Source organism: Pelophylax lessonae, assembly GCF_965119305.1.
Source record: "Pelophylax lessonae genome assembly, chromosome: 3".
Lineage (NCBI taxonomy): Eukaryota > Metazoa > Chordata > Amphibia > Anura > Ranidae > Pelophylax > Pelophylax lessonae.
The window spans coordinates 352,191,032-352,212,663 of NC_138770.1; the positions used below are offsets into that span (position 1 = coordinate 352,191,032).

The 21,632-nt window shown below is 39.4% G+C and overlaps 1 protein-coding gene across 1 annotated transcript in view; it reads right to left on the reverse strand.

Moving 5' to 3' along the window:
- Positions 1–12,383: 12,383 nt before the first annotated feature.
- Positions 12,384–21,632, reverse strand: part of IMPG1 (interphotoreceptor matrix proteoglycan 1) — a 348,223-nt gene continuing 338,974 nt past the window's right edge. The window contains exon 17 of the mRNA XM_082249671.1: positions 12,384–12,480. The gene's annotated coding sequence lies outside the window, so the exon portion shown is untranslated. The remainder of the gene's footprint in view (positions 12,481–21,632) is intronic.

Below are 21,632 nucleotides of genomic sequence, written 5' to 3' on the forward strand. Positions count from 1 at the left end.
GAGGTTAAAAAACACATCTTCTTTAATAATGTAACTGGCCCCCAACTATTAATGAGGAGGTAGATACTCAACATCTTACACAGATAGAAAAAACTGCAGGTTCTGTAACAGTTGAAAAAATTGAAGATTTTGACCTCACTGGTGTAAAGGCATATTTGGCACATCCAAGTGTAGAAATTATAAACATATTACAGGAACATTTTAATAGACACCCAATTGGAAATGATGCTCTGCTTCACTTGTTAATCTCAAACAATGCAGATCCTAAAATGTTCCTATTTAGGGAAATCTGGGCAAAAGTGACCTTTTCATGATTTACTTTAAATCATAAACACCAAGCGCATACTGGAAAGATAAAAACAATGTTTTAGGAGAGTCAAATTATCTTTGATACTCTCTAAAGCCAAAGAATGGAATTATAAATGGGAGTGTTTCAAATTTAGTTTTATATAAACGCATTACACAATTTATTCCTATTTGCAAAAAGTATAAAAGACTAAAGCCTATATGTCTTACTGGTTGTACTAAAAAAACAAATGCTAAAATAGCAAAAGGGCAGATTTTCATCATTTGTAAACTAATACAAAGACACTACAAAAAGACATTTGAATGACACACTGCTTATGAGAGTAAAAAAAGATCTCAAAATTTTCTGGCTGCTATCTACAAAAATTAACATCATATTATGATGAACCAAAGGGTTCTCATACTGGCTTTGGAGATGAAGAAGACGTTTTACCTGTTAGAACAATCTGGACTGTGCTGTAAAAGTATTTTAGCCCCCCTCTGTATGAACTGCAGCCTTAGGGCAAACTTATAGTTTATGGGCATGTGCCTTTTTTAGACAGACCAGTTGGCTGTGTAGAAGAATGTACCAATCATTCTAGGGCAAATTATGTTGCAGCCTTTAGCCTGCAAAGCTTCATGTGGAATGTGCCTTTCAGTGTGGGAAGTGTTGTGGAGTTGTTGTCTAGGATTTGGTATCAGAAGGATGAGGCCATCAAGGTAAAAGCTTTTTCTGGAGGTGTTGTGAGAGTATGTCACTGAAGCTGGCAATACATGGATTGGAATTTGGCTGCTTCAGCAGGGACTGCCAAATTTTGATCAATGTATGGCCGTGTACATGTATACAAGTCGATCTATCAATCAACTTGTACACAACCAGCCTGTCAGGCATTTCCCTAACGATCAGTGCCACCGACAACACTGATCACTGTATTTTAACATCGGGGAAGGCTCTATTGCTCTCAGACTACAAAGATTCAGCGGGAAGGATTCCCTCATGCTCATCGAGTGTGTCGATGGGGTAATTGGCAATTTATTTATTTTTTTAACCCACAAATGGAACTAAAAAAAATGAATAATGTATGGGCAACTTGAGCTTGTAAATTGGAGTACTAATTTGCAGAATTTACATTATTACATGAAATAACGTGTCATTCAGACATGTGACCACTTTTATGCTACAGAACAGTGTGGAGAACATGTATAGGCCAATGTTTTACACATTTGCCCTGCTTTATACCAATTTACATGCTATGACTGTAGCCTGTTTGCTACAGCTTTAAAGTATGCACGGGGCAATCTTTTCTAATCGTCACCATTCTGTGCTTAATTGGCAAGATATACACTTAAGAGAGCAGTCAGAAATGCATGTAAAATCTGAATTTCTTCCAGCATGTGTTTTGGCTAGCCTGTTGATAAATATGAACACATGGCTTATCTGATTATAGTATAAACATGATCAGAGAGGGGCTGAGAGAAAAGAACTGCACAGACAGACTGTGCTGGCAGTGGCATGTTGTGAAAAGTTATAATTAATAAGTAATTAGATCAGGTTTTCTGACCTAATTGAGGTTCCACACAAAAGCAACAGACCAGCAAAAGTCTGCCTGCTTAGGAGACCTTTTATGTCTAAATTTTGTAAGGATCATAAAAAAATAAGTATATGTAAGGAGTCAGCCTGTAAGTAAGGTTACATTTTGAGGGCTTCTTGCCTGCTTTTATTTGTCCGAAGAAAAAAAAAAAAACACATCAAAGGCAACCCCCACCAAGGGTTTTTGAACACAATACCGCAACACAAATATTTCGCTTCAAAGCTGTTTACTGGACCATTTGGTCAGCTCCTACCCTCAGCCTGTTTCTAGCACATACTGAATCTTTTTATACTAGACTTTAATTATCCCGTGTGAGGTGGTGTGTTCAATTATTAACCCCATCAACTACTAAACAGGACTAAGACAGGAAGCCAATCAGTCTACATTCTACATAATATAAATGTAAAATTGTGGGTGATCCACATACATCAGGCCATGCCTTTGATCAGCTGAAACTGTCTTGTTATGTCACTACTTTTTCTTCCCATTCCCTCACCATCAACCATCAACCATCAACAATTTGCAGCTTGTGTACTCCTGAGAGGGCATCCAAATTTTCTAAGAGAGAACCCACAACACCAAGGAAAGTTCTAACTTTTTTCTTGGTAACAGGACAAGGCCACTCTGCTTCAACCATATGAACATGGGGTTTTATTAGGCCCCGCTCAAAGGTTTATCCAAGATAATCTGGCTTTTTTAATTCTATGGCACATGTTTTCACGTTGTTAGGCTGTTGTTAAGCCTGCTTTTCTAATGAAATTCAGGATAGTCAACACCTTAGGGAGGTGACTTTACCAATCTTTGCTAGAAACAACTGCCTCATGTGGATAGACCACTGGGAAGGGTTAATGAGGCCTAAGAATACACAGCCAAACAAAAAAATATATTTTTTTCTTGGTGCCTTGCCTAGACCTGTTCCCTTGTTTTATTTTTTGGGTGCTGATTCAGAAAATTGCATCGACTAGACTTCCTAGGCTCTAGTTTCTTAGATATGTTCGAATTATTTATATAATTTTTTTTGCCAATTTTTGAAAAGAACTTGCTAATCAACTTGTTCTTCTCTTACCTAGTTCGTGTTTTTGCGTACAAGTTAGCACGTATACTGAAAGTGTTTATGTACTTCCAGCTATAATTTTACATTGAAAACAGTGGATTCTAAAGTGTAAGTTATTAACTGTATTATAGTTGATTGTATAGGAGGCTGTGTGTATATTGCCACTCATATCGTAACCTTCCTGCAGTTCGAGCACCATAAAGGCTATGGAAAATTCACAATGGGGCTGCCCGAATCATCCCAATGTATTTTACTTTATTAGGTCCACATATATTTGGACACAGGCACAATTTTCAGTTGTTCTTTGTGGGTCTTTCTGCCTTTAGTTTTGCCTTCAGCAAGTGAAATGCATGTTCAATTGGGTTGAGATCAGATGATTGACTCAGCCATTGCACAACATTTCACTTCTTTTCCTTCAAAAGCTCCTGGTTTGGCTTTGCAGTGTGTTTTGGATCATTGTCCATCTGTGGTAAATCAACTTTGCTGTATTTGGCTAAACCTGGACTGGCAGTATATCTCTAGAATTCATCCGGCTAATTCGGTATTCTGTCACATCATCAATAATTGAAAATGACCCAGTGCCACTGGAAGCCATGCATGCCCATGCCACCACACTGCCTCCACAATGTTTTACAGATGACGTTGTGTGCTCTGCATTGTGAGCTGTTCCAAGCCTTCTCCACGCTTTTTTTTTTTCCTTCATTCTGGTACAGATTAAATCTTAGTTTCATCTGTCAAAAGAATGCTTTTCAAGAACTGGTCTGGCTTTTTTAGATTCTTTTTGGCAAAGTCTAATCTGGCTTTTCTATTTTTTAGGCTTATAAATGGTTTTCACCTTGTGGTGAACCCTCCGTATTTGCTCCCTTGAAGTCTTCTCTTGATTGTAGACTTTAATATGCCCACTTCCTTTAGAGCGTCCTTCACTTGTCTGGATGTTGTGAATGGGTTTTTCTTTACCACAAATAGGATCCTGCGATCAACCACCGCTGTTGTTTTCCATGGACCTTTTTTTCCAGGCCTTTTTATGTTGCTGAGTTTACCAATGCGTTGTTCTTTCCTCAGAATGTACCAAACTGTTGATTTGGCCACTCCTAATGTTGCTTTCCCTCAAATGGATTTGTTTTTGAAGCCTTACAATGACCTGTTTCACTTTCATGGACAGCTCCTTTGAACGCATGATGTAGATTCACAGCAATAGATTCCAAAAGCAAATACCACACTTACAGTCAACTCCAGACCTTTTACCTGCTTAATTGATGAAGAAATAACAAAGGGGTAGCCCACACCTGGCCATAAAACAGCTTTTGATTCAATTGTCCAATAAATTTTGGTCCCTTGAAAAAGTAGGAATGGCTATTCTTAAGAGTTGTAATTTCTAAACCCTTCCACTGATTTGGAATTACGTACCCTCAAATAAATCCTTAGAGTGTGCACTTTCAGCCCATATCACTTCTATAACTATAGCTTGAATATATTTTGGTAAATATTTGAAAAAATCTAAAATTGTGCCTGTGTCCAAATATATATGGACCTAACTGTATATACTGATTTTAACGGGCAACTAGAGTGAAGAGTGGTTTATGTCTTTTATGCTGTATCTCGTAAAAATAGAGCTAATAGGGAAACATTGGTGCCATTTTCTTTTTTTTTTTTTAATCAGTGGATGAAATATAGCCAGGAACAGGTCTAACATTCATAGTTACATAGTAGTTGAGGTTGAATAAAGACAATAGTCCATCCAGTTCAACCTGTGTAGGTGTGTGTAGCCATAATCATCTCTCATACCTCTGAATGTTCTGATCATTGAGATGTACGTCCAAGAGTCTTTTGAAAGCAACCGTACTTCCCGCAGAAAAAACCTCTTGTGGTAGAGAATTCCACAATCCTGTAGCCCTAACAGTAAAGAACCCCCTGCGTTTCCTGAGGTTTAAACGCTTACCCTCTAATCGCATTGTATGCCCTCGAGTCCTCATGCAACCCTTTCAACTGAATAGCTTTTTTTCTATGCTGAGATCACAATTGAGGTGATAAATTGCTACCATGTCCCCTCTCAGGCGTCTCTTCTCCAGGGAGAATAAATAAAGAGATTGCAGACGCTCTTCATAATTAAGGTCCTCCAATCCCCTAATTAGTTTAGTTGCCTTTCTCTGGACTCTCTCCAGCTCCAACACATCCCTCCTGAGGACTAGCGACCAGAACTGGACAGAATACCCCAGATGCGGTCAGACCAGAGTTTTATAAAGTGGTAGGATTATAGTTTTATCTATGGAATACGTCCCTTTCTTTATGCATGCTAATTTTCTGCCGGCTTTGGCAGCTACCGATTGACATTGCATGCTATTGCTTAGTCTATCCTCTACCAAGACTCCTAGATCTTTCTCCATTTTTGATTCCCCCAAAGGTTTCCCCCCCCCCCTCTAAAGTGTATTGTTCTTTTATGTTTTTAGTCCCCAAGTGCAAAACCTTACACTTCTCCACATTAAACCTCATTTGCAATGTCGTGGCCATCTCTGTTATTTTGTCTAGGTCATTCTGTAGGATATCTGCTTCATGCCGTGTAATTATTGCCCTGCCCAATTTTGTATCATCTGCAAAAACTGATATAGAACTACTGATCCCGTCCTCAATGCTGTTTATGAATAAATTGAACAGGGTTGGTCCCAGGACTGAGCCTTGGGGGACCCCACTTCCCACCTCAGACCAGTCTGAGTATGTGCTATTTATTACCACCCGTTTAGCCAGTTCCGTATCCAAGAGCAAACCTTGCGGTCGATGCCTGCAGACCTTATTTTATAAATTAAGCGCTTGTGAGGAACTGTATCAAACGCCTTAGCAAAATCCAGGTACACCACATCCACTGGTCTCCCCCTATCTAGCTCACAGCTCACCTCCTCATAGAATGTTAAGATATTGGTTTGACAAGTACGCCCATTTGTAAACGCGTGCTGATTACTGCTGATGATGTTGTCTTTAGCAAACTCTACGATATAGTCCCTTATCATCCCCTCCAGAAGTTTACATACTATCAGACTGACAGGCCTATAATTTCCCGGGACTTGCCTCTGCCCTTTTTTGAATATCTGTATCATATTAGCTTTCCTCCAATCCCCTGGTACATTTCCTGTCATAATACTGTCAGCAAAGATCAGGAACAGTGGTCTCGATATAGTCTTAGCCTGGTGATTTATTTGTGTTAATTTTATCCAGCCTTTCCCTGATTTCACCCTCTGTTAGCCATAGCGGCAAGTCCTGTGTATTATTACTAACCATACAGTCATGGTCAGTGTACCCCTCCTTTTCCTGTGTAAAGACTGAGGAGAAAAAAGCGTTCAGCACGATTGCTTTTTCAGTGTCCTCTGTAACCATCCTCCCATCATCGTTCATTATGTGTGAAATATGCTCTGCCCTAGCTTTTTTTGCTGTTGATATATTTAAGGAATTTCTTTGGGTTCTTTTTACTATCCTCTGCTATTTGTCTCTCAAAGTTGATTTTAGCCATTTTGATTTCGTATTTACTTTTCTTTTTTGCCTCGAGGCACCAAATTGTGTGTAGGCTTGTGAGATCATCCATCTTTCACTACAACGTAGCTGGAGCTCCTTGTAGTCCAAAGGGCATTTCGGCATACTGAAACAACCCTGCATGGTAGAGGATACCATTGTTTCTTTTGCGATCTCTGTGAAGGAACCTGCCAACATCCCACAGTGAGATCTAAGGTGGTTGCAAACTAGACCGAACCTAACCTCTGAATCAGTCCATGGGGCATGGGGTTAGTGTCCAATCTTTGCATAGAAATATTGCTGCGCCAATGCATTGATTTCTCAGGTGTTTTGTGTTTGGCACTAATTGTTTGCAGCCTAGTACACTTGATTGCCTATTGATTTTTTCACTTTGGTTTGCGCTGATTATTAATTTTTTCACAATTAGTGTCCAATCTTGACAACGCATTCAGTTTCCAGACATTTTTGCAAAATCCCAAGGAACTATTTAGGATCCTCCATGTACCTGGAAACTGGTTATGGATTACTTGAGTAGGAAGCAGCTTTTGTTGCACAGGTGCAAAACTGATGTGAATGTCCTTAGTTACCAGTTATTTCTCCATCAGTTTCCCCAGTTGTTCTGCTAACTCTGGGGCTGTCTGGCCTACCCACACCCTTATGCTTGATGGCAAGGCCCACAGAAAATGGTCAGTTGTGACCCACTCTACACTTTAGGGAGCTGTTGAATGTTTTGGTCCCAGACACTTTTCTTTTAAGACAAATAAGTTACTGAATCTGGGAGTGAGGGGGCCTTCCCATCTGATAGATCTAGTAGAGTTTGTGTTGGGCACATACACACGTTGTTACCATAGGCATTGAAGGATTCCACCTTTCAATTTCTCAAAGTCCTTGGCTTATTCCGGGACTAAGTCCAAGTAGGCATTCTGGGATTCACCAAATGGAAAGGGGCCAGCTGCTCTTTCCACTGCTGTTTGAGCCAGACCTCTCATTCAGCTGCTCGAAAGTTATAAGATAGGTGTACTTTTTGCAAGTAGTGGCTTACCCTTATTGCACCAGTGTGACCTTGTGTGACAACAGAGACCTCCAAACCTTTCAGCCACAAACTGTCATACCATCGGAGTTAAAGTCTGTGAGTCCCTCATGTTGCTTAAGCCAGAGCCTGAGCCTCCTGTAGGCTTGACAGGTTAGCAGCTAGCAACCTGTTGTGTTTTGGAATTAGCTTGTTGCTGCTAGGCCAAGTTTTGTGGATGAGCCTGTGTAGAATTGCTTTTTCATGTCTTCTCTACTGCAAAGTCCGAAATTTCTACCACTCACAAAAATGGCAAACAGTCACTATTAGCCATCTTCAAGCAGAGTGAAATTCACTTTTTTCATTCGCATTCCTCCACTAATTGTAGGAATCAGTGTCAAATGGATCATCTGTAAGGAGTCAGTCAGCATTTTTAGTTGATTTAAAGGCTTTTTTGCCAGCTTTTGTTTGTCCACAGAGCAAAAAAAAGAAAAAAAAGTTCACCTTCATAGAGGTTATTTGAATAAAATACTCCACACAATGGATGGATTTCGTAAAACTGTGCAAAAGTTGGTGCTTTTGTGCATGGTAGCCAATTTGCTTATAATTTCAGCTTGTTCAATTAAGCTTTTACAAAAACTGGAAGCTTATTGGTTTCTATGCAGAGCTGCACCAGATTTTGCACTCTCCAGTTTTAGTAAATCATCCTCAATATGTTCTCTGTATGTGACTGTTTGGTCAGCTCTTACTCTCAGCCTGTTCCTAGCACAGACTTAATCTCTCTCTCTAGCTTCACACTACTATACTTTATTATTCAGTTGTGAGATGGAGTGTTCAGCTATTAGCTGCTTGTTTACTGCTGAACAATCAAGACAAGGAGCCAACAATTCTGCCCGATAAAACACAAAAGTTTGAGTCCCACACTCCATCCCTTGACCAGCTAGGACTGTCTGTCACATTTTTATTGTATTTAACTGGGTCTTTTGTCAATTGAGTTTTTACATGTGATAAAAGGAGGGAGCAAGAGGAGCAGTGAAGAAATAGAAATGACCAATATACGTACAGTACATAGCAAAAAGGAGACCAGAGTTGAGATTACTTAGCACTCCACCATCAGTTTTGTTTCTGCTCTACATTGCCTTCTGTGTATCTGTTCATTACAGTGTTATTTTTTATTTCAATTTCTCAATTTGTGATGATATACTAAAGGTAAAAAGACAGTTCTTTTCTTACTGTGACAACTTCCATAATCCAATCTGGTGCAAGCAAAAATACAGCTTTTTTTCCCTTGCATGTAATTGGGTATTCTTTGCAAAGTGAATTTTCACTGCCTTCAATATTTTAAGGAATCAAACTTACTGTGGAAATATTTAAATCATAGAAACTCTTCTGTTTGTAAGTGTTAGATAGTACAGAACCTGGTCTTAACAAATTGGTAGCTGCCAGCTAGGCTCAGCACAAAAATATTTGGGAGTTCGGGTCGTTAAGCCTCCTTTCTCTTCATTGGAATGCTTTGTCTCCAGTGTGAGTGTTCACATGGTACACAAGTCAGTTCATGATGTCTCTAAATTATAGAAGTTATTAGAGGTAAGGAACATTAAGCATTTTACCCATTATTCTACTAGCCCTGTATTTTTCTACTAAGCCTACGGACAGCAGTGATGGATACAATGAGTGTTTACATGCTATACAATATTCTGCATCGATTAACCTGGTAAAAAGTTAGAACGCTGAGAACATCGATTTCCAGCATATTTAGCTGTGTTGGATCTGTAGTGGAAGTAAAAGGTATAATTGTGTCTCCTATCAATACTTATAGACATGTAAAGATAACCAATTGAGAAATGGTTATGTCAATGAAAAACAAAAAAATTGTCCTGGCGCTAATCCCTTGGATATGTTCCTGTCGGATTGTGATACCAACTGGCTGTGGGGTAAGGGGTAGAACCAATGAGTGCTGTGACACCTAGGCTGCCAAATCCCTGACACAGGATGAAGTGCAGACTCTGAAATTTGGTAGAAAAGAGGGATGGCGCACTACGGTGTGGTAATAAGCCATGTATCTTTAAGTCAGAACACTGGTAAATGGTGTTAATAAAGGAGTGTCATGGAAGTTTTATTGATGAAATAAAAACAAACCAGTCCTGGAGTCTCCGGTATCACTCTGGGGTGCTGTGGGAGTTCCATGCCACGGAGAGCAGGATGACCCCAACACGAAGGTGGTGAGGGGGGAGGAATGTAAAATCCCGGGGGTCCAGAAGAACACCAATGCGGATCAATGTAACCGTACGGGTACTGTGTGCGGCCGCTACACAGACCGAATACCGGATCAGTCGATATAGCCGGAAATATCCCCTTGTACACGTCACCGGAAGTGATGACCCTACTCAGATGGAACGCAAGCTTCTGGTTGCCGTAACTACAGGTTTTGCGCGCATGCGCTTTATCAAGTTACAGCAACAGGTAACTAGGAGCTATTTAAAGCCCAGGAGAGGGGCGGGATAAAAACGAAACAATCAGAAAATGGCAGACAGAAGACGAAGAACAAAAAATGTAAATGAAGAGGAGGAGGAAAAAAGGGGAAGAGGATTCCCACAGCAGCCCTAAGGATGCGAAGGCTTCAATACAATATATGTATATAAATGTAATATAATAATAAAATACAATGACGCAATGGTGAACAACACAATAAATCAATAAAAAAAATATGGTACATATACATTCATATAGATTGAATTACCATACTTGGAGCGCTGTTGTATTGGCCATATGTGGGATAAAGCTAAAACATAAAACTCACATGTCAATGAGCATACTGCATTTCTGAAGGCCAAACTATCTTGTGAGAAAAAAAAAATATTAATTAAAAATGCATTTCCCAGGACAATCATTATTGTGTTCCAAAAATAAGGCTGTGGCCTGGGGTACCTTGTAGGTACATTATCATGCATGTGGAAGCCATGCATGTTTATGCCACAAGTGTTTTGCAGAACAACCTTATGGTGGTTGGATCTTCCACCTCTCATTTAGTTTTTGTAACTAGCATGAACAACCTCAATTCAAAATGCATACTGTACAAACCTAAACATTGGACCTCCCTATTTTAACATTTTATTTTTAAAAACATTACTGCACATGTATTCAAACCAGCTAATATTTTCATCAATGTAGATGCTCTTATTTTATTAGAAGTCTTTATAAACAATATTTTAAGTGCTTTACAACCATACAGTGTGTCACCTTAAAAGTTTCATTCATCAAGAAGTTAAAGAAGAAGTTTTGCCAGAAGGTGAAGAAGCTTGTTAAGTTATCCCGGAGATTCAGTGTAAATCACACGTGGTTCAGTTCAAATCTGTGCAGGCGTTTTTAAACAAAATTACATTTTTTATGACACTATAAATGATGGATGCATGTGCGTTTGGTCTACAGGTCATGATGTATTTGATGGGGGTTAACTCCCGCCCACGGGGCAGTTGGGAGACACCCCCACTTATTAAAGCTATGTCACTATATTATTTAAGTGGGGAAGCAAGACATGGTCTTTTTGGCTTTGAGGAAGAGGCAAGTCCTTGAAATGTGTCAGCTTTTTGGACTTCTTAAATGTTACCTGTATTGTGATATTTTGCATTGTGGACCTAAAAGCTGCTGTTTTCTATGACAAGCTGTGATGCATCTGCCAGTTTGTGAGTATAAAACCACCTTTTACATTTTAAAGATTATTTTGAAGGATAATGCACTAGGCCGGTGTTTTGTTTTATGGTTTCAGTGTTCTTAGACTTCCCCAGTCCTATGAGGGCAGCAAGGCGTGACATATGCAAGCAAGCCAGGATAGGAATATAGAAAACTGTCATTTCTGGGTCCACTCTCAAGCGCAGGAGATTTTGTGTTTGCAATTTACTCAGAATATCTTCAGCAGATATTAGGTGACCAAATCTCTAGGCTTTTAGACATGTGACAAGCACTAAAAGGATTCTTGAGCCACATTTTCCTAAAGAAAGTAAATATTTCTATCCTTCTATTACTTCTTAATGGTACGTTCCAACAAGACTGGTAACATTTAAGTATAGTTCTGCAATAAAGTGCACCCATCACAAACCTATGTAATTCAAGCTGAACATATGATGACAAAAACTGTGGGGTTGATTCACTAAAACTGGCGAATGAAAAATCTAGTACAGCTCTGCATAGAAACCAGCTTCCAGTTTTGGGTTTTGTTTAAGCTAAATTAAACAAGCTGAAGCTAGAAGCTGATTGGCTACCATGCACAGCTGCACCCGATTTTGCACTCTCTAGTTTTAGTAAATCAACCCCAGTATATTAGCAGAGGTTACTGTCTGTGAAAAACCTAACTAAAAATGATGGCGAAATAGGGAGAGTATAGATTAAAATCTCAAACTCTTTAAAACGTTCCCTGTTGCCATAACCCTCCACCTCCCGAGTCTCCCTGTAGCTCTTTGATGTGTTGCATTTACCAGTAGAGCGGCTCAGGGGAGAATGGGGCATTGATCAAGCTAAGCTTTTTTCAGTAAAAGTCAACATTTGCATGTAACTTAAGTTACCAAAATCTCTGAAACTATAATGTGGTTTTCATTAAAGTCATTCTGAATATTTTTTTTATTTTTTTTTTTACATAAAGTATACGTATGTGCAAAATAACTTACATTTAATGTAATACAATTAGGCTACACAATACAATTCTCTTATGTTTTTTATTTTTTTATACTTGCTAGCAAGATAAACCTGTCAAAGGGCATTTGACAAACAGGATAATTTATCCAATTAGACAATACATTAAACATGTCCATCAAAGAGTAGCATTTTTTCCCACAAATAGTAAAGCCAACTTCTCACATGTCTTGCACTGAAATTGCACATTGTATTTAACATTTAAGATATATATCTTCTAATTAACAATATAAACATAAAACACAGAACACTTTACTTCCTAAGGAATTTATATGGAGCTTGGAGTGGACAAGATTCCATGGTTGAAAATGTATGTAACGTCTTCTCACTTTGGTGCCTCTTGATGTCGTAAAAACCTATCTGAAAGTACATAGTCAACAAGTTAATACAATAAATAATAAAATGTGTCATTAAATGTTAAGTTGCACATATAGTATATTTAAAGTTGCTAAACTGCAACATCAATATCCACTTTTTTTCTAGAGCCCCAAATCCCAATTTTATATAGACTGTTAGCCTTGCTTCCACCCCTCATGCCTTCCATTTCTCTTTGTTGTTCAATGAGACTACCAACCATATTAAAGAGTACATGGTATCTAAGTGCCAAAATGGATGTGATAGTTTAGCAAATGTAAAACCATTTCAGTTTTGTTTTTAAAGCTTCAGATTTCTTTCTTTTTTTTTTATAGTGTGGAGTGTGGAAAGCTTAGACCATCTATCATGTTCTTGTTACGGTTTACTGTATGTTCACCTATGTTGGTATTTCCCTGTAATCCCTGTCTGAAGACAAAACAAAAAAAAAAAGTAATTTGATAGTAATCGTCATTGTTCCATGTGTTCCACTTAACCTTTTTTTCCTAGTTTCATTGCTCCAAGGATAAATATGGTTGAACTAACCAAAGGAAACCTAGTCTACAAATAATACCAACTCTTCCACACTCAAAGGTTTTGGGTGGAGTTCTACCTTTGGGTTTATATGCTGTTTTTGATTTTTTGAGTTACAAAAGTGACAAAAGAAAGGGGTAGTTGCACCAGAGCTTTGTAAAAGATGGGATGCTCTGCTGGCTTCCATTATTCAATCATTTGCAAGCAAAAATTGTGTGTTTTTTAATTGTTTGCAAAGTGAAGTTTCACCTTGTTTATTAAGAATTGGAAGAACTGCAATTGCAAAGTTCACAGTCTAGATGCCTTTAGTAAATCGGTCCCAAATTTTCCAGTTAACTTATAAATAGTTAATTTATAATAGTTTCCAGGTAACTTATCATAGTTGCTTTATCTTACCTGAAATAAAAAATGGTTTTGCAATACTTCAATATTTATTTGAACTTTCAATACTTATAATCTCAGGACCAGTTATCCTGCATATGGTTGTGTCAGTAATTATCAAACATATAATACACATTTAATATATTTAGCCAAGCATAACCACCTGCATCACCACCTGCAAAATACGTTTCATTTTCAAAGCTAACATACCAGGAAAAGAATACTTATTTTCCAAAAAGTTTTCAGTTGAATACACTGAATTTTTAAAAAAAAATCATTAATTGAGAACTAGAAGCCTTTAGTCAATGTCGGTACTTGTTGTTCATTCATTTTCATTAATTTACAGAACTCTGTGAATGAATGGATGTGGTTGTGTGGCTTAGGTTCAGGGTTCAAGACAGGCCTCCCTGTAGGAGATATCCTGGAACCCATCTAAAGCCCTCCTGTCTCCTAGCCTGACACCTCCTGTTTTTTTTAGGTGGGGGTCACCTTTGCCCTTGACAGAGTAGACCTGTCTCCTAATGGAAGCCCCCAAATATGCCCAAGCCAATCGTTATAAGGGCTGGGCACACCTGCATTATGCGCAAGCCAATCATACGGGTTGTGCACGCTCAGTCTGCTGGTTTTCTACAAGACCTGGTCACTGGGTTGGAGATTTTTTTCTCTTCCAAAGCACTTAAAAATTTCCAAACTATGGAGCCCAATCTTGAAATACCAAAGTGAAGAGAAAGTTGTAAAAACTGTTTTATATGCACATAACTGATTCTCTGGACACCCACACTGCATATGTGAGAACCCCCTGTGTTCTTTTTACAACCATTTTCACAGTGGCAGGGCCTCACACTGTCCCACTATATGGTTTCTAATAAGCCTAGGCTGTAAAGAAAGGGCATTTATACTCACCTCACTTATATGTGTACACAGATGACGTATATACTGTATATGGGATCTGATTGATCTGCCAAAGGATTTTTGTTCATCCAATCCTGAGAACACACAACACAGCCAAGTGGATGACACCACTTTCTTTAGACTGTGGAACGAATACAGTATTGTTCTCTGGACCATTCTAACCTGCTGACTGGCCATTAAAAGAGCAGAAGCAAATTGATAGGGTCATCCCTTCCTCCCAGTCCTGCCCCTCCCTCTCCAATTCTGCAGTACAGAAGAATGCAAGTGACTAATATGATGAAAAATGCAGGTACTTATACTGGCTGCATTTATAGAATTAACGTGTATCTTATCTACAGTATATGTGGGGCTGTGCCTGCACTTCAAGGGTTAAAGTGGTTGTTACCACAATAATGCATATCACTACTAGCCCCTCTATTATATATAGACATACAACACTGTATATGTGTTTTATTAAAATGAAGCTTGTTAATACCTTTTTTACAGCTATATATTTAGGCCAGTTACATGACTCCGGGCTGGTCTGCTATTCTGATCCCTGGGCTACAGCATGAGGGGCCAAGATCTCCCTCTGATGTCAGCCGCGGAGGTCACAAGGCCACTCAGCCCCTCCCACAGTAACCCTGGATTAGAGTAGGAGATGGCTGGGAGTCACGTGACCGGCTTGAAGATAGCTGGTAGAAGGTGCTTACAAGCTTTGTTTTAATAATACACATACAGTGTGGTATGCCTAGATATAATAGAGGGACTGGTAGTGACAATTGGTAATATTTTATTCACTACTAATAGCTGCAGGAGTGGGAGCGGAGACAGAGACACTGACACAGACCTGACAGACAGTGAGGGAGGGGATGAGGGGGACAGAGGAGAGCTGCGGATGATGGAGGCAAACCATGGTGATCAGGGCTCAGCAGCCATGATTATCGTGGTCCGCTCACAGAGGGAGACACAGCAAGTGGCAGAATCAGCCAGGTTTTTTACAGTTTAGAGAGAGGCAGATTAGACAGAACAAGCAAGCACTGTGCTGTTTAATCTGCTGTAAGGGAACAGGATCTCTCTCTCTCTTTTTTTTTTTTTTAACAAACACTTTAATTGCTCATTTAGGTCTAGGGGGCTACAGAAAACCAGATCTTCTTACCCAATTCTCCACACCTCTCTACTGCTAGATTGGTCCCCACAGCATCTTCTTCCCCATGCTCCCTGGCCCATTTCCTCAAGACCAATGCAAAGTCCATAGCCCTACACTGGACAAGAGGATGCTGAGGGACAGTTCACTGCTGGAGCGTGGGCAAGTGCCATCTGCTGGAGGAGCAGAGGATCAAGTAGGTAAAGGTTCTTTTCTTTTTCCCTAGACAAAACAAGCAGTTAACCGTTCCAGTGCAAGTGCAGCCCTATTGCATAGGATGATTTTATAGTTTCCCAAAGTTGGGCTTTAACTGCCTCCCATCTGACCAATGTATATATACTGTACAGTCGGACAGGAGCAGTGCCAATGCGGATGGACATACCCCTATCAGACACAGTGGATATCAGACCCTGATACCATGCCACTGTGATTTGCCCTGGTACTATGTAATTGCGGTGACCCTTCTGTGCATATAGGCTGTGAAAAAGTCCCACACATGTGGTATCCCCATAGTCAAGAGACATAGAAGAATGTATTTTGGGGTGTAATTGTAAAAAAAACTATTTTTTTATATTTCTTTATTTTCCAAAAAAGTGACAAACATTACAACTTTAAAAAACTCACTATGCTTTTTGCAAAATACCTTAGACTGTCTACTTTTTAAAAAGGGTTCATTTGGGGGATATTTGTACTGCCCTGGCATTTTAGGGCCTCAAGAAATGAGATCAGTACATAAGGACTGATCATTTTTCAAGCATACTGTATATACCAGAGTTTGTAGGCTCTATAACTTTCACACAGAATAAATAAGATTCACTTATTTGGGTTATTTTTACCAAAGAAATGTAGCAAAATACAGGTTGGCCTAATTTCTTTAAGAAATATTATTTATTTGCAAAATTTTAACAAAAATTAATAAAATGTTTTCTTTCAAATTTTTCTGTATTTTTTGTTTATAGAGCAAACAAATAAAAATCCAGGGGCAATTAAATACCACCAAAAGAAAGCTCTATCCGTCAAAAAAAAAAAAAAAAAAAAAAAAAAAATATATATATATATATATATATATATACACAGTAAAACCTTGGATTGAGAGTAACTTGGTTTAAAAGTGTTTTGCAAGACAAGCAAATTTTTTTTTATAAATTTTGACTTCATAAACAAGCGATGTCTTGATATACAAGTAGCATCATGTCACAACTGAGTATAAAAGAGAAGAGAGGTGCCTCTAAGTGTTGCAATATGGTTACATTTAATGAAAGTTCAAAATTTAGCAATTCGCACGGTTGATGATTAAAAGGAGGCACATCTAGGTATGCAGGCATCCAGAGTAAGTTGTCCACATAGACCATCCTCCGCACCACCATCGGCATCATCCCTTCCAATCTTCCCTCCACGCCTCGCTTTTATATCACTCTACTTGCAGGGCAGTTCTCCCGGTCATGACTGCAGACTGTCGGCGGTGCGGAGGATGGGCTATTCAGCATAGCTGTCAGCCAGCTTTACCCAGGATGCCTGCATAGGTAGATGTGCCTCCTTTTAATCATGAACCATGTGAGTTGCTAAATTTTGAACCTTCATTAAATGTAACCATGTTGCTACACTTAGAGGCGCCTCTCTTCTCTTTTATACTCTGTAGCTCCTGCTGGATTTTGCTTCCAATCCCTTTGTTGAGTCTGCCATTTGTGGATGGACATTTTATGGTTACACAACCTATCACATTGCTATAATCTTTTTATATGGACAATAAACTGAAAGACTTAAGAATAAATAACTGTGGGATGAATCATCTGAGTTTATATTATTTCTGTGGATTACAAGCATGTTTCAGGAACGAATTATGCTCACTATCCAAGGTTTTACTGTGTGTGTATATATATATATATATATATATATCTATATATAGATATATATATATATATATAACAGGGCTTGATCTAGCCTGTCTGATGTGTGTGTGCGCAGTAAAAAAATGTCAAGGGGGCAGAGGATAGGAGTTTTATAGGGTAGTGTACAGAGGCTATTGGTTTTGAGGTAAGTGTACAGGGGGCAGCAGGGCAGAGGACATGAATGAGCAGGACAGTGCACAGGAAGTGAACAGAGCAAAGAATGGAAGGTCAATAGGGAACGAGCTGAGGACAGCGGTAAGTAAGGTGGAGGACAGGGGTCACTGCTGAAGAAGCAGAGGGCAGGGGCCACCACTGGCAAGACAGAGGACAGGAAACACTGCTGGCAGGGAAGGGGAGAGGGGATCTCTGTTGGCGAGGCAGAGGACAGGGATCACCACTAGAGAGGGAGAGGGCAGGAATCATGGCTGGAGGGTCAGAAGACAGGGATCACTGTTGGAAAGCCAGAGGACAGGGATCATGGCTAGAGAAACAGAGGACAGGGATCACGGCTGGAAAGGCAGAGGACAGGGATCATGGCTGGAGAAGCAGAGGACAGGGATTACTGCTGTAAAGGGAGAAGACAGATCACCATTGGCATGGCAGAGGACAGGAATGACTGCTGGAGAGGCAGAAGTCAGGGATTCCCACTGGAGAGAGAGAAAACAGGGATTGCTGCTGGAGAGTCAAAGGACAGGGATCGCCGCTGGAGAGTCAGAGGACAGGAATCACTACTGGAGAGTCAGAGGACAGGGATCATGGCTGGAGAGGCAGAGCACAGGGATCACCTCTGATACAGCACTTGGTGGAGCTTCTTTCCCATCCCAGCACTGTACACAGCTCCTACTCCCTACACTACACAGAGCTGAAATCACATTCTTTTACTTACAGCTATAATCTTCATAGGGTGTAGCTGGCTGCTATGTTGCCATTCTGACCTATGGTATTCCCAGGTCAGAAGGGCAATGTAAATGCAGGTGCCAGATACACCCTGTGAAGATTGCGGCTGTAAGTAAAAGAATGGGATTTCAGCTCTGTGTAGTGTAGGGAGTAGGAGCTGTGTACAGTGCTGGGATGGGAAAGGGGATCAGTGGCCAGGCAAAGCATCCAGGGTAGAGGGGGGTGGTCAGGGGGATTTGTGGGGATGCAATTGAGATGGGGGAGGGGTGCAGCCCCCCACTAGATCCCGCCATGGTATAAAATTCATTTTGGTAAAGTGCTGCATGAATAATTATCATTCAAAGTGTGAAAGCATTGAAATCTGAAAAATAGCCTGAACTGGAAGGGCATGAAACAGTCCGGACTTGAAGTGGTAAAATTGCAACATTACAAATATCAGCTCTCACAAGCAGTTGCTCCTTCAGTGGATATAAATGGTTATAAGGTTTCAAAGATATGAAATCTTCAGACTTTTGTCTAAAGGTGATGTGTATAGGATGAACTGTATAAAAGCTGGTGAACAGCCATTCCTTGTGATCCTGCAGGAACAAAAATTGCAAGCCGCTATAATAATTGATCCCATGCAGGTTGTAGTCAGTAAATTCATATTCATTGTAATATTTTTTTCATAGCATAAAAAATGATGAAACAAAGAGTTATGTGTGTTCATTAGAATACTACTTTTGTCACTTCATTTTGTTTTCTAAAATATGGCGTGACAAGGGACCAGAGCATCCTTTGTTTTCTTACACATGTTTTATCTGCAACATAGCATGACTGTTATTAATCATTTTGTTGTCACTGGAGTATAAAATAAATTGCTCTGACCGGCAAGGTTAGTCACTGAGTTTCAGGTCACTGACACTGGGAAAAGATGACAAACACATGGGAGACCTTCGGGGGGATTGTGATCGCATGTAGAGGTGTAAATGCGATAAGAGATTTACAGCTCTTTCAGGTGCATTTTAATATCCGAGGAATATATGTTCATATTAATAGATGTGTATAAAAATCCAGGGTGTAGTTCAAGCTTGACAGTTATAATTAAGATTTTGCAAATCCATTTTCACTGTGATAAGAAGAAACTGTTGTTAAATACATTACAGTTAAACTAAGCTAAGACACTTCTAGGCAAGGAACACAATTCATTATTAAATATGCAGTGGGAATAGTTGCTCACTGGTGTTGAACACTTCTCTACCCACAATGCTTTAATTAGAAGCCTCAACTCCGCTACTGGGAACTGTTTTGGAGTTTTCTTCACGGACACATCTGTGCCTAAAAAATACCAGTTGTGTACCAGGCCTGATATGTTTGTCTACTGACATTTTTTTCATGATGGATTATTTTATAACGTGGTATCAATATACAGCAAGTACCAAAAAATGTAAATTGTGCTGTGCAAATCTATGTATTCTATATAAACACATGAAATCTAAATAGAATGCACAGATTTGCGCAGCACAATTTACATTTTTTTATACTTATCTTGCACCCACGGCAAGGGAGTGAACAGTGCTAGCAGCATCTCTAATCAACACCATAGATTGCTCGCAGTCCATATCAATTTTATTGTTATACAGCAAGTATCATTTGGTTCTACATGTGTCCTAAAACATTTAAACACAAAACTCATGGCAGACATAAATAAATAATCAAAATGAATGCTGCTCTGTATTTATTAATATAGTACATACTATTCTAATAGAACAAATAGGAGGATGCCGAGTTTTATGAAAGACTGATTACCATTCTGCTAAAGAGAAAAAAGGCTACTGACATACGGTAAACCTCCTAAAATGTTTCTTGATGTGAGGTAGTTACCTAGGCTGCTCGTGAACAACAAGTACAGAAAAGCTTTTTTTTTAACTTTAACTATGACTTTTTGACTATGTTTTTGGTCACTGATAGAACTGCATTGTTTTATTTTTGACTCCATCTATGTCATAGTGAAATGCGTGCATATCTGATGTAACAGATCACTTCCTGACAATGCATGGAGTATTTCATGGTATTTTGGTTTGCTATTTTAGAGTTTTTGGTGCTGATTTTTTGAAACGTGGATCACAAGGTTTCAATTTTATTGTCTAAATGCAGGATAGAAAATTAAGGTTATTGTTTTTTAAATATTATTTTATACCAGTCAGCCTTCCAAAAATATACTATATTGTCAAAAAGTATTGAGAAACCTGCCTTTACACGCACACGAACTTCAATGGCATCCCAATCTTAGTCCGTAGGGTTCAATATTGAGTTGGCCCTCCCTTTGCAGCTATAACAGCTTCAACTCTTCTGGGAAGGCTGTCCACAAGTTTAGGAGTGTGTCTATGGGAATGTTTGACCATTCTTTCAGAAGCGCATTTGTGAGGTCAGGTGCTAATGTTGGATGAGAATTCATCCCAAAGATGTTCCTTTGGTTTGAGGTCAGGACTCTGTGCAGGCCAGTCAAGTTCCTCCGCCCCAAACTCGCTCATCCATGTCTTTATGAACCTTGCTTTTTGCACTGGTCAAAATCATTTAGGGGGGGGGGTAATGGGGTGGGGTTGGGCTTGGCTCCTTAGTTCCAGTGAAGGAAACTCTTAAGGCGTCAACATACAAAAACATTTTGGACAATTTCATGCTCCCAACTTTGTGGGAACAGTTTGGGGATGGCCCCTTCCTGTTCCAACATGACTGCTCACTAGTGCACAAAAAAGGTCCATAAAGACATGAATGAGCGAGTTTGGGGTGAAAGAACATGACTGGCCTTCACAGAGTCCTGACCTCAACCCAATAGAACATCTTTGGGATTAATTAGAGCGGAGGCTGCGAGCGGGGCCTTCTCGTCAAACATTAGTGCCTGACCTCGCAAATATGCTTCTGGAAGAATGATCAAACATTCCCATAGACACACTCCTAAACCTTGTGGACAGCCTTCCCAAAAGTGTTGAAGCTGTTATAGCTGCAAAGGGTGTGAATAACTCAATATGGAACCCTACGGACTAAGACTGGGATGCAACTAAAGTTCATGTGCGTGTAAAAGCAGGTATCACAATACTTTTGACAATATAGTGTATCTGATAACCACAAAAAATGCTTACTAAAGGAGAATTTGGATCCACAAATCTTCTGTGAATCATTTGAAATACTTAAATATTTATTTATACATATACAGTATACAGGTGCATCTCAGAAAATTAGGATATCATCAAAAATTATTTTTTATACAGAAATGTTGGAAAATTATGTCCATGTACAATATAGTAGGCACTCAATACTTGGTCAGGCTTCTTTTGCATGAATTACTGCATCAATGTGGTGTAGCATGGAAGCGATCAGCCTGTGGCACTTCTAAGGGTGTTATGGAAGCCCTGATTGCTTTGATAGAGGCTTTCAGCTC